The sequence below is a fragment of the Rhinolophus sinicus genome, linkage group LG04 (assembly GCF_036562045.2).
Source record: "Rhinolophus sinicus isolate RSC01 linkage group LG04, ASM3656204v1, whole genome shotgun sequence".
NCBI lineage: Eukaryota > Metazoa > Chordata > Mammalia > Chiroptera > Rhinolophidae > Rhinolophus > Rhinolophus sinicus.
In genome coordinates, this window is record NC_133754.1 from 113835985 (window position 1) to 113849696 (window position 13712).

Below are 13712 nucleotides of genomic sequence, written 5' to 3' on the forward strand. Positions count from 1 at the left end.
GGGGATCAATTCCATGAATAGAAGGAAGGAATTTCTATAGGTGCAGATAAGCTAACATAGTAAAGCTAATTCTAAAGCATGTCTTTAATTTTCAGTCCAGTAATCATGACAAACGGTTGTTTGGGATACAATGCTGCCATAGGCCCAGTGCAAAGGTTCTTTTGCCCAGTTTTAACATTCCAAAGGTTTGAGGAGTAAGATGTGTAAGGTAATTACTCTGGGATGGCAGCTCTGACTCCATTTTCAAGTGGCTCTGTTTATATTATTTTTCACACAGCTGATAAATACACTTTTTGAACTTTTATGATCTACTTCATAATAAAAACACTTTTATTATAAAAAGACACTATCCTAGTCTAGACAAACTTGTGGCTTAGTGGGATGTGAAGAAGAACAAATAACTGTAGTTTCTGTTATAGTTGCGGGAGCTATGGAGCACAGGGAGTGTGGGTGTGAGCCCCTCTCCTGAGAGGGTGGGACGGGGGATGGTGAGGAAAGGAAGAGGCTGTAGACCAGGTCACAGGAAGAAAGGGTATTCCTGGGGCCGGGGGCCGGGGAGAGCCAGAGGCACCCAAGAGGAAATCCTGTCCTTAGAACCGGGGCCCCTATTTCTGGACCCCAGTCTGTCCAAGCTCTGAGCTACTGCATTCATGCTTTCTCTGTATCAACACAACACCCTGGGCACAGACTAGAAACCCACGTGATCCTTTCCAAGGGAATGAGGCCATACAAGCTTGAAGTCAGGAAATGTGAAAATGCAATGTTATCATATGGGCCCAAAACCTGGGTTTAAAAAAGTTTGCATTATATAAGTTCACCCATTTGTAGGGGCATCTTATAATGACCTTTCAGTGGTTCAATGAATATAAGGTGATTTTTTTTATTTAATACAAACACTATTAGGAGTTATAAATGTGAGTAATAGTAAAATATAGTGACCTTAAGTTTCTTCCCTAGTGAATTTGCATGTTGATAGGATGTTTTATTATGAAGTCACTTAGCCATGGGTAAAGTGACAGACAGACTGCTTAAGAAATATTCAGTTACAAACAAGCATTGGCCTGAAGAAAGTGAAGGAGAAGGCAGCTTACAAATTGCAGCTCATTATTTGCTTACACAGGTGGACTCTTCTGTTTAACCCTCACGATTTGAAACAGCTACCAGCCTACCCCTTACTGAGTGGCCCACTCATTTCCACACCCTCCCGTTCTGCAGACCTACCATTCTATTTGGCTCCACTAATTACTTCTTAATACCCTCTCTTGTAGTGTTTCTAGTGCTTTCCAACATTTTATGTCGTGGTATACCTAGAAAGAATGATAATATTGGCACAACACAATGGAATAAACTGGAGGAGATTTGAAGGCACCTATCTGTGAGGGGAATTAGTGAAAATTTTACATCTTTTAAAATTATAAGATAATTATAAAATTATAAGACAAATAAACTTTTAAAATTAGGGAAAATATTAAATATGAAATTCGTACGAAACTTCCAAGTAAAATCTTTTCAAGTTTTTGACTGAGAAACCTGAACTTCTTTCCATGAATATCAAATTTTTTTCCCCCTTCTTCCGCCTCCCGCCCCACTCTGGTTCAAACCGTTGTTTCTCAGTCTAGTTGTGTAGGACAGAGCTCCCGGCCCATGCTGGTATTATGAGCCTTGTGCCCCCCCCACACACACACACACACTCACCCCCCAGGCAGTTGGCCCCTCACTGCAGCTCACGGCAGCTCACACCAGCCCACGGCAGCCCACGGCAGCCCAGCTCCTGAGGTGCTATTGTTCACAATCTTAGCTGTAAAGGGCACAGCTCACTGGCCCATGCATGAATTGAACCAGCGACCTCGGCGTTAGGAGTATGGCGCTCCAACCACCTGAGCCACCGGGGCTGGCCCAAATATCAATTTTTTTATGTCAACTTTTATACCTAAACTGACTCTGAATAAAAAGTCTCTGAGTAAGACGTTAATAATGATCTCTTCAAGATGTTTAAATGATGCTGTCTTAAAATTCTTTTTAGTTGCCAAGATTTAAAACTGCATGAGCAGGTGATAAAAATTTAAAACCATTTTCCAACCTTTCAGAATTTACAACTGTTGAAACGCAAATCAAAACCACAGTGAGAGATCACCTCACACCTGTTAGGATGGCTGTTACCAAAAAGGCAACAGATAACAAATATGAGAAAAGGGAACCCTTGTGCATTGTTGGTGGAAAGGTAAACTGGTGCAGCCACTATGGAAAACAGTATGGAGTTCCTCAAGAAATTAAAAACAGAACTACCATGTGTGGGGGCAGAACCCCAGAAAGTAGTTTCCAGGCTCTCGGCCTCACATAGACAGGTGCTGGCTCAGGTAGTAAATGGCCAACTGTGATTGCATGGCCATCAGCTGTGGCTAGTTGGCCGTCAGCTGTAACCAGTGAGCCATTGGCCACTAATATAACTGCTGTGGCTACGCTAGAGAAGAAGGAAGAGAGAGAAAGAATGGGGGCTAGCAAGAAGATGGCGGCTGGGCTGGCGAGTGTGGATGGCGGTTTGCGGACTGTGTGCATCCAGCCTCCAGTGAGAGTATAGTGCCGCCAGAGAGAATATAGCGGTATGACTCCCCTACCTATGGCTCCGTGGGTGTTCCTTTTTGGCCTCACCATGTCCTGCGTTCTTGTATGGGGAGCGGGAGCAGAGACCCCGCCGGACGCCCTGCATGACAAATGGCGCAGCGAGCAGGGTCCCCTGCATGACAAATGGCGCAGCGGGCAGGGTATGGTGTCGGCTGAAACACTCCGGAATGTACTGGAGCAGTTTACACGTATAAAAGCTCAGCTTCGTAAGCAGGGTACGGTGCCGGCCAAAGCTCTCCAAAGGACGGTGGAGCAGGTTGTGCATGTGAACACCAGTCTGAGGAAGACCAGGAGGAGCAGCTGCCGGAGAGCTGGACCCCCGTGGAGGGGTGGGAGGACATGGACGGTTCTCCCACCAGCACAGGAAAAGCCATGCAGCTGCTAGAGAGATGGAGCCCCGTGGAGAGGTGGAAAGATGTGGACGGTTCCCCAACCAGCACAGGCCGGAGAAAGCGAAGGTCGTTGCAGCCCTGTGGGCCGGGAGGTTCCTGCTCGTGCAGCCCGGATGCGGGACTTGTAGTCCCAGGAGGTAACGCTTGCTGAGTCCTCCGTGGGAGAGAAGGGTGAGGTCAAGGTCGTCCCTCACCCCCAGGACAGCCCTGGTGAATGACTATGGACTATGGGGAATTGCTTTCCATCCCTAATTTAATGGACCGCTTGACTGTTTGTTTGGGAACTGTTGTTAGTGGAACTGGGGGATATTTGCTTTTGTCTCTTGACTGGCCGCCATTGAGAATATGTAAGCACCTTGATTGTGAGTCGCTGTTGTTCCAGCAGGGTACCCTGAGAGGCACAGAGAGAGTGGCAGTGCCCTGAGAAGCCCTGGCTGTGTCCAGGAAATGTGGCTGTGCCCACAGAGGGTGGCAGTGCCCTGAGAGCCCTGGCTGTGTCCAGGAAGTGTGGCTGTTCCCAGAGAAAGTGGCAGTGCCCTGAGAAATCCTAGCTGTGCCCGGGGAAACTAGTGGTACCCTAAGAAGTCCAGGAAGTCTGGCCATGCCCCGAAGCACTGGTGGTGCCCTGAGAAACCCTGGCTGTGCCCGGGGAGACAGGTGGTACCCTAAGAAGTCCAGGAAGTCTGGCCGTGCCCAGAAGCACTGGTGGTGCCCTGAGAAACCCTGGCTGTGCCCAGAGAGCCTGGCTGTGTCCAGGATATTGCATTCACCCCCAGGCTCCTCGCACAGGTCCCTCATGGAAGACGCTTGTCGCGTAGATTGTGAGGCGAGAGCCTGTAGGGGTGGAGTGTGGGGGCAGAACCCCAGAAAGTAGTTTCCAGGCTCTCGGCCTCACATAGACAGGTGCTGGCTCAGGTAGTAAATGGCCAACTGTGATTGCATGGCCATCAGCTGTGGCTAGTTGGCCGTCAGCTGTAACCAGTGAGCCATTGGCCACTAATATAACTGCTGTGGCTATGCTAGGAGAAGAAGAGAAGAGAAAGCATGGGGGCTAGCAAGAAGATGGCGGCTGGGCTGGCAAGCGTGGATGGCGGTTTGCGGACTGTGTGCATCCAGCCTCCAGTGAGAGTATAGTGCTGCCAGAGAGAATATAGCGGTATGACTCCCCTACCTATGGCTCCGTGGGTGTTCCTTTTTGGCCTCACCATATCCTGCGTTCTTGTATGGGGAGCGGGAGCAGAGACCCCGCCGGGTCTCCCACACGACACCATGTGACTCAGCAATTCCATTTCTGGGTATTTATTCAAAAGAAATGAAACCATTGTCTTGAAGAGATACCTGCACCCCCACACACATACAACATTCATAGAAGCATTATTCACAACAGCCAACATATGGAAACAACCTAAGTGTTTGCTAATGGATGAATGGATAAAGAAAATGGGATATATATGTACACACACACACACACACACACACACACACACAAAATGGGCTATTAGTGAGCCTTAAAAAAAAAGGAAATCCTGCCATTTGTGACAACATGGATGGAACTTGAGGGCATTATGTGAAATAAGGCAGACAGAGAAAGACAAATACTGCATAGTATCACTTATATGTGGAATAAAAGAAAAACAGTCAAACTCACAGAACTGAGATTAGGAAAGTGGTTGCCAGGGCTGGGGGTGGGGAGGGAGATGGGAGAAATAGGCGGAGGTTGGTAAAAGGATACAAAGTTTCAGTTATAAGATGAATGAGGTCTGAGGATCTAATGTATAACGTGACTGTAGTTGATAGCACTGTATTGTATAACTGAAATTTGCTAAGAGAGTAAGTAGATCTTAAATATTCTCACACAGACACAAAAGGTAAACATGTGAGGTGATGGATGTGGTAATTAACTAGGTGGGGGACTCTTTTCACCATGTGTCCATATATCAAATGATCATGTACAACACTTTAAATATCTTACCATTTTATTCATCAATAATACCTCAATAAAGTTGAAAAACACCAAAATTTACACCTGTTGAAATACATTCAAAGAATCTAACATATTCTGTTAAACAAATTTCCCTTTCTTGCTTTGACAAATATCATATTGAAATGTCTTATGGTAATACAAATGTATTTCTGGTTTTCCATGTATTTGTTTCCTAGGGTTGACATAAGAAAGTACCACATAGAAGGTGACTTAAAATAACACAAATGTATTTCTCACAGTTCTGGAGGCTAGAAATCCAAAATCAGTGTGTTGGCAGGGTTGGTTCCTTCTGAGAATTCTGAGGGAGAATCTGCTCCAGGCCCTTTTCCTCGCTTCTGGTGGTCTCTGTCAATCCTTTGCATTTCTTGGCTTGTAGATGCATCACTCCAATTTCTGCTTTCATCTTCACATGGTGTTCTCACCTTGTGTGTCCACCTTCGTGTCTCTTCTCTTCTTATAAGGACACCAGTCATATTGGATTAGGGGCCCACCCTACTTGAGTATGACCTCTTCTTAACTAATTACATCTGCAATGACCCCTTTTCTAAATGTGACATTCTGAGGTGCTAGGGTAAGGACTTTAACATACCTTTTTTGGGGGACACAATTCAACCCATAACATCGTGGAATTTTTTTCAAAGGAAGCATTTCAAAATAACAAGCAAGCTCTAATTTGCCGAGTGTGCATACATGGTTAGAACAGTCACCCCGAGCCCTCTTGGACACCATTGAAATAAGGCACCAACAGCAAAAGAGAGAGACACATTCAATATCTGTAAAGACATAGATTTGGGACTCTCAGAGTCTGTTTTCTGCCTCCCACCTTCAACACCAACAAGCTATACTTTGAGCCCCTGAAACATGACCTCCCACTGCTGACTCAGGAGACTTATTCATGGTGTGCACTGCAGCTGTCCACTCTGTAGGGTACCCTGAGGGTACGCTATGCTGTCTGACTCCACTCCCTCCACTCCCTCCACTTCACTCCCTCCACTCCAGTCCCTCCGCTCCACTCCCTCCACTCCACTCACTCCACTTCACTCCCTCCACTTCACTCCACTCCCTCCACTCCACTCCCTCCACTCCACTCCCTCCACTTCACTCCACTCCCTCCACTCCACTCCCTCCACTCTCACTCCACTCCCTCCACTCCACTCCCTCCACTTCACTCCCTCCACTCCACTCCACTCCCTCCACTCCACTCCACTCCCTCCACTCCACTCCACTCCCTCCACTCCACTCCCTCCACTTCACTCCACTCCCTCCACTCCACTCCCTCCACTCCACTCCCTCCACTTCACTCCCTCCACTCCACTCCACTCCCTCCACTCCACTCCACTCCCTCCACTTCACTCCACTCCCTCCACTCCACTCCCTCCACTTCACTCCCTCCACTTCACTCCACTCCCTCCACTCCACTCCACTCCCTCCCTCCACTCCACCCACCCTCCACTCCACCTCCCTCCCTCCACTTCACCTCCCTCCCTCCACTCCACTCCCTCCTCCACTCCACCCACTCCCTCCACTCCACCCTCCACTCCCTCCTCCCTCCACTCCACTCCCCTCCACCCTCCCTCCACTCCACTCCCCTCCACTCCACTCCCTCCACTTCACTCCACTCCTCCCCTCCACCCACCCCTCCACTCCACCCTCCCTCCACCCACCCTCCACTCCTCCCTCCCTCCCTCCCTCCACTCCCTCCACTCACCCTCCACTCCACCCTCCCTCCACTCCACTCCACTCCCTCCACTCCACTCCACTCCCCTCCACTTCCTCCACTCCACTCCACTCCCCTCCACCCACCCCTCCACTCCACTCCACTCCCCTCCACTCCCTCCCTCCACTCCACCTCCCTCCCTCCTCCCTCCACTTCCCTCCACTTCCTCCCTCCTCCACTCCCTCCACTCCACTCCCCTCCACTCCCTCCACTCCACCCTCCACTCCTCCCTCCACTCCCTCCCTCCACTCCACCTCCACTCCCCTCCACCCACCCTCCACTCCACTCCCCTCCACCCACCCACCCCTCCACCCTCCCTCCACCCTCCCTCCCCTCCACCCTCCCCTCCACCCTCCACTTCCTCCCTCCTCCACTCCTCCACCCTCCACTCCCTCCCTCCACTTCCCTCCCTCCACTCCACCCTCCACTCCACTCCCTCCACTCCCTCCACTCCACTCCACCCTCCCTCCCACTCCTCCACTCCACCCTCCACTCCACCCTCCCTCCCTCCACCTCCACCCTCCACTTCCTCCACCCTCCACTCCACTCCCTCCACTCCTCCACTCCACCCTCCCTCCACTCCTCCCTCCACTCCCCTCCACCCTCCCTCCCTCCCTCCACTCCTCCACTCTCCACTCCACTCTCCCTCCACTCCACCCTCCACTCCACCTCCACTTCCTCCACCCTCCACTCCTCCACCCTCCCTCCCCTCCACCCACTCCCTCCACTCCCTCCCTCCACTCCACCCCTCCACTCCCTCCCTCCACTCCCCTCCACTCCTCCACTCCCTCCCTCCACTCCACCCTCCCTCCCTCCCTCCCCTCCCCTCCACTCCCTCCACTCCCTCCACCCCTCCACCCTCCACTCCACTCCTCCACTCCCTCCATACCACTCCACTCCCTCCACTTCACTCCACTCCCTCCACTTCACTCCCTCCACTTCACTCCACTCCCTCCACTCCACTCCCTCCACTCCACTCCCTCCACTTCACTCCCTCCACTCCACACCACTCCCTCCACTCCACTCCACTCCCTCCACTTCACTCCACTCTCTCCACTCCCTCCACTCCACTCCCTCCACTCCAGTCCCTCCACTCCACTCCCTCCACTCCACTCCCTCCACTTCCCTCCCTCCACTCCTCCTCCACTCCCTCCCCTCCACCCACTCCCCTCCACTTCACTCCCTCCACTCCACCCTCCCTCCACTCCCCTCCACCTCCCTCCACTCCACTCCCTCCACTCCCTCCCTCCACTCCCTCCCTCCACTCCACTCCCTCCACTTCCTCCCTCCACCCTCCCTCCCTCCCTCCCTCCCTCCCTCCCTCCCTCCTCCACTCCCTCCCTCCACTCCACTCCCTCCACTTCACTCCACTCCCTCCACTTCACTCCCTCCACTCCACTCCCTCCACTTCACTCCCTCCACTCCTCCACTCCCTCCCTCCCTCCCTCCACTCCACCCACCTCCCTCCACTCACCCTCCCTCCACTCCCTCCCTCCACTCCTCCCTCCACTCCTCCCTCCCTCCACTCCCTCCCTCCCTCCACCCCTCCACTCCACTCCCTCCACTCCACTCCCTCCACTCCCTCCACTCCCTCCACTCCCTCCCTCCCTCCTCCACTCCCTCCCTCCACTCCACTCCCTCCCTCCCTCCCTCCACTCCTCCACTCCCTCCTCCACTCCACTCCCTCCACTCCCTCCCTCCCTCCACTCCCTCCTCCACTCCCTCCACTCCCTCCCTCCCTCCCTCCACTCCCCTCCCCTCCACTCCTCCCTCCCTCCACTCCACCTCCCTCCACTCCACTCCCTCCCTCCCTCCCTCCACTCCCTCCCTCCACTCCCCTCCACCCACTCCTCCACTCCACCCTCCACTCCACTCCCCTCCACTTCCTCCACCCTCCACTCCACTCCACTCCACTCCCTCCACTCCACTCCCTCCACTTCACTCCCTCCACCTCACTCCACTCCCTCCACTCCACTCCCTCCACTCCTCCCTCCACTCCCTCCTCCCTCCACTCCACCCTCCACTTCCTCCCTCCCTCCACTCCACTCCCTCCACTTCCTCCACTCCCCTCCACTCCCTCCCTCCACTCCCTCCCTCCACTCCCTCCCTCCCTCCCTCCTCCCTCCACCTCCCTCCTCCACCCTCCACTCCCTCCACTTCCTCCCTCCACTCCACTCCCTCCACTCCACTCCCTCCCTCCCTCCCTCCCTCCACTCCCTCCCTCCCTCCACTTCACTCCACTCCCTCCACTCCCCTCCCTCCACTCCCTCCCTCCACTCCCTCCCCTCCACTCCCTCCCTCCACTTCCACCCTCCCTCCACTTCACTCCTCCCTCCACTCCCTCCCTCCACTCCACTCCCTCCCTCCACCCTCCACTCCCTCCCTCCCTCCACTCCACCTCCCTCCTCCCTCCCCTCCACCCACCCTCCCCTCCACTCCCCTCCACTCCACTCCCCTCCCCTCCACTCCACTCCACTCCCTCCACTTCACTCCACTCCCTCCACTCCACTCCCTCCACTCCACTCCCTCCACTTCACTCCACTCCCTCCACTCCACTCCCTCCACTCCACTCCCTCCACTTCACTCCCTCCACTTCACTCCACTCCCTCCACTCCACTCCCTCCACTCCACTCCCTCCACTTCACTCCCTCCACTTCACTCCACTCCCTCCACTCCACTCCCTCCACTCCACTCCCTCCACTTCACTCCCTCCCTCCACTCCACTCCCTCCACTTCACTCCCTCCACTTCACTCCACTCCCTCCACTCCACTCCCTCCACTTCACTCCACTCCCTCCACTCCACTCCCTCCACTCCACTCCCTCCACTTCACTCCACTCCCTCCACTTCACTCCACTCCCTCCACTCCACTCCCTCCACTTCACTCCACTCCCTCCACTTCACTCCACTCCCTCCACTTCACTCCACTCCCTCCACTCCACTCCCTCCACTCCACTCCCTCCACTCCACTCCACTCCCTCCACTTCACTCCACTCCCTCCACTTCACTCCACTCCCTCCACTCCTGCCTTGGCCATGGTTCTCCATCTATTTCTCTGACTGTTCCTGTCCAGAGTCCTTTGCTGGTTCTTGTTTTTCCACCTACTCTTGAAAGGTCTGTGTTCCCCAGGGCCCATTGCTGACTTCAATTCCTCTTACTGGCTGGTTTTACTCCTGTAAGTTGGACAATGAGCCCATGGACACTTACCTCTCCTTCTCAGTCACCTACCCTGAGCTCAGACTCTACATCCAGCTGCCTCTTGGACTGTGACAGCTTATGCCTAAATTTGAACATGTTCCTGCTCCCCTCCTCCAACTGAGTTCCTTGTCCCCTCTGCATTCCCCAAACCTGCTCTTGTGACTCAGTTAATGACTCTTCCATTCACAAGTTGGCCAGCCAGAAATTAAGCAGCACCTGTGATCACCCACAGGCGTTCATCAGGCATATGTCCACATTCCTTGGTGTGGTTTACAAAGCCCCTGCTGAATTTGTTGGTCGTCTTCCTCTCCAGCTGGATCTCTAGACCCTGCCACTCTTCCTTAGCCAAGCACATCTCTGTGCTGTTTTCTGATTTTCTCTCTCCTCTTTGTCTGTGTATTTCCTCTTCCCTCTACATACCTACTATACCTTATACCTTTACATACATCCTTCAAGATACAACTCAAATGTCACTTCGTTGGTACACACACATGGCATCAGCTCTGCATGAAGGAGGCAGAGGGAACTTCACAAGTAAGGTTTTCTCTCATGCAATTTAAATCTCTCAAGTATCATTAGTCATGATGATGTTACGTTATTAGTCATTAGTATAATTATTAGTCACTTTGGTGTTAAAGTCTAGAGAAGTGGTTCTCAAAGTGGGGTGCCTAGGCCAGCAGCATCAGCATCACCTGGAAATTGGTTGGAAATGCAATTCTCAGGCCTCACTCCAGACATCCTGAATCAGAGCTCTGGAGATGGGGCCCCGCTATCTGTGTTTTAACAAGTCCTCCAGGTGATTCTGGTGCCTGCTAACATTTGAGAGCCATTAGTCTAGATCTGGCCCAAAGGGGAAGGAAAAATGGAATTTGCATTGTGAATTTGACCTTCATAGGTAGCTAAGTGGGGCTTCCCCTGGTCAAAGACCTGCACGTCTCTCTTGACTCTCTCCCAGTTGCAGCCACTCATCTAACTGATTCACACATACGGTATGCCGAGATTGAGTCCTCACCCAGAGAAAGACTAGAAAATGCTCTGTAAATGGGATAGATAGTTGGTGTTTATGGCTCAGACTTTTTCTTTTCATCTCACTGCTAGGGCTTTCCTTGTTTCTAATTATTGGCCTAATATTTGATCATTTGCCTTTCCTGACTGCTCATCCAATGGCAAACTAGCCAGCAGCATATAGCTGCTTCCCAAGAACAAAGAATTCAACAATACAAAAACTGCCTATATTTTTCCACCTCCAGACTCTTCACATGTATCTGACCCTCCTTCATCCTACTTACCTTCCTGTAAAGGACCTAAAGAGAGGTTAGCTAAACACAGCTTGCTTTTAGAGCTTTGTCTTGCTTCTCCTAATCATAAGAAAAGTCAAATTGTTTAGTAAAATGGAATAGAGAACATAGGAAATAGAAACAAGTGAATACAGGAGTTTAAGATCTGACAAAGGAGATAATTTAATTCAATGGGAAAGATTTAATGGGAAATCTGATAGTGTTGACCCAGTAAATATTTCCGGGAAGAAAATATAGTTGGATCCTTACCTCAAATATTTGCAAACAATAAGTTCTAGTTGGAGTGTTTAGATGTAAAAAAGTAAAACATTAAAAATTAAATAATTTAGAAGACATAAAACATGACGTAGGGACTAGGGAAACCTTTTCAACAGAGGTAGGAAATTCATAGTCTATAAGAGAAAAGAAAGACATATTTAACTTAAAAAAGTCAACATTTTTGAATGGTAAAAATATAATTAATTAAGTAATTAGACAAATACAAGCTTCATAGAGGGGAAAGACTAAGCAGCACTGGACCGTGTGGTAAACTACAGAGCCCTGTCCAGAGGGGCAGCACCTACTCAGGCCAGCAAACGCATTGTTGCCCGGCAGGGGTGTGGGCACAGTGTGGCCAGATGTTCTGGTCCTTAAATTCCCTTATAACACAGAAGTTTTATAATTTCTACCTGAGCTGTCTACTGGTACCCTAAACTCAAAATGTCAAATGGACATCATCATCATTTCACCACAATATCATTCCTCTCCCTCTTTTTATACACACACTCAGAGGCATCAACATCCATTCAAACCTGGCACTTTATGTCCATGTATATACCTTATTATTTTCTCTTGCCCAGCTCACACTTTACCTCCATTCAAGAGGTCACCAACCGGTCTCCATCCCGCTTATTCTTCCAGTCATTTCTCTCATGTTCATTCACTTTCCTCAATCTCATAGGCACTCTTGCCCCAGGCACATAGGACTTCTCACACAGACTATTCTAATAGTTTTTTAAGTGGTTCCCTGCTTTCTACCTCACCATCCCAATCCTTCCCATACATCATGACAAAGTCCCATTCCTAAGGTACAGCTCTTTGTAACCAACTCCTGGACCAGAAAACTTCAATGCCACCCCATTGTTTATGAAGGGTGATTGTCTAGCCTGGCTGCCAGCACCCTCCCATCAATGTCCTTAGCTCTCTCTACCTCGGCTCCGCTTCACTTACTGTGGTGCGCTCTGTCCCCACAGGTGACCTACTTTCTCACCTTTGCTCATGCTATTTCCTTCATGTGAAATATCCTATCCCCATCTCCAACTCCTGCCACTCAGTTCATGTGTCACTTGCCCCAAGAAGACTTCCCTGGTCTCCCATTTGAAATAAGCTTTTCTATCTCTTGCCTCCCACAATACTCACCTATCCAACTCTCTATTCTCTGTGCACAGGCCTTAGTGGACAGCTGCTATTTTTTATACCCAACCTTCCTTGCCCTGTCTTCAGCTCTCATCACCTCAGTTTCTTCCTGGTGGATCTCCGGCCCCACCTAAATGCTTTAGGATGAATTGACTTTATCCCACACTCCTGCACAGGTCTTAAGACTGGCCCAGCCAATTGGAGCATCTCATTCCCCTGGCCACAGTGATTGGTTCAGAAAAGGGCATTTGAGCCAATCAGAGTTAATGAAACACAGAGAGACATTCTCTGGGACCACGGAGAAAGAGTCTTCCTTTCTCACTGAGATTCCCTAATTATAAAAATGACTAAATCTGAAGCTGCTTGAAATACTAATTAGAGCCTTGAGAAAAAGTGAAGTAAACCCAATATCATGGAAGACAGAGTAGAGAAATGGAGAACAATCTCATCCTGATTATAGTTTCAGTCCCTGAGTCAGGCATTGATTTTTTAATTTACATGGCCCATTTTGTTTAAATCGGTTAGAAATGGGCTTTCTAATATTTGCAATCTAAAAAGTTTTGAATAATGTGTTATTCTCCTATTAGCTTATAAGTTACTTATAGATATAGACAATCTCGTTTATCTATAGATCCCCAATTATAAAATATCTTGCTCTAAAAGGATGCTCAATAAATATGTTTGATTGCATTAATCACCTATTGATATCTCTTTCCAGGACTTTTCTCACTTCTCTCTGCTGTTCTTAGTCCCATTTTACCTGCATTGCCTCCATGGAGATACATCGGAAACCAGTAATTGCTGCCTGGGTTTTGCATCACAATCTGTGAGTTAAAAAAAAACACAGAGCAACAAACTCTAGGACTTTCTGGGGCTTCCTCAACTTCCTCTGTGTGAAGGACAAAGGAGCTGATGTAGGCAATACTAATAGTAGCTTCTCTCCAGATTGTTCAGCATTGGAAGTTTCTGTGTATCTCACTTTCTAGTGTCTGCATTGCCGAAAAGTGTCTCCTTGTAAGAAAGAAATTTCCTAGATTATTCTATTATTACATGATAACTCTGCAGTAGTTTTGCAAACAATTTTTAAAACAATTAGTCTCAAAATAT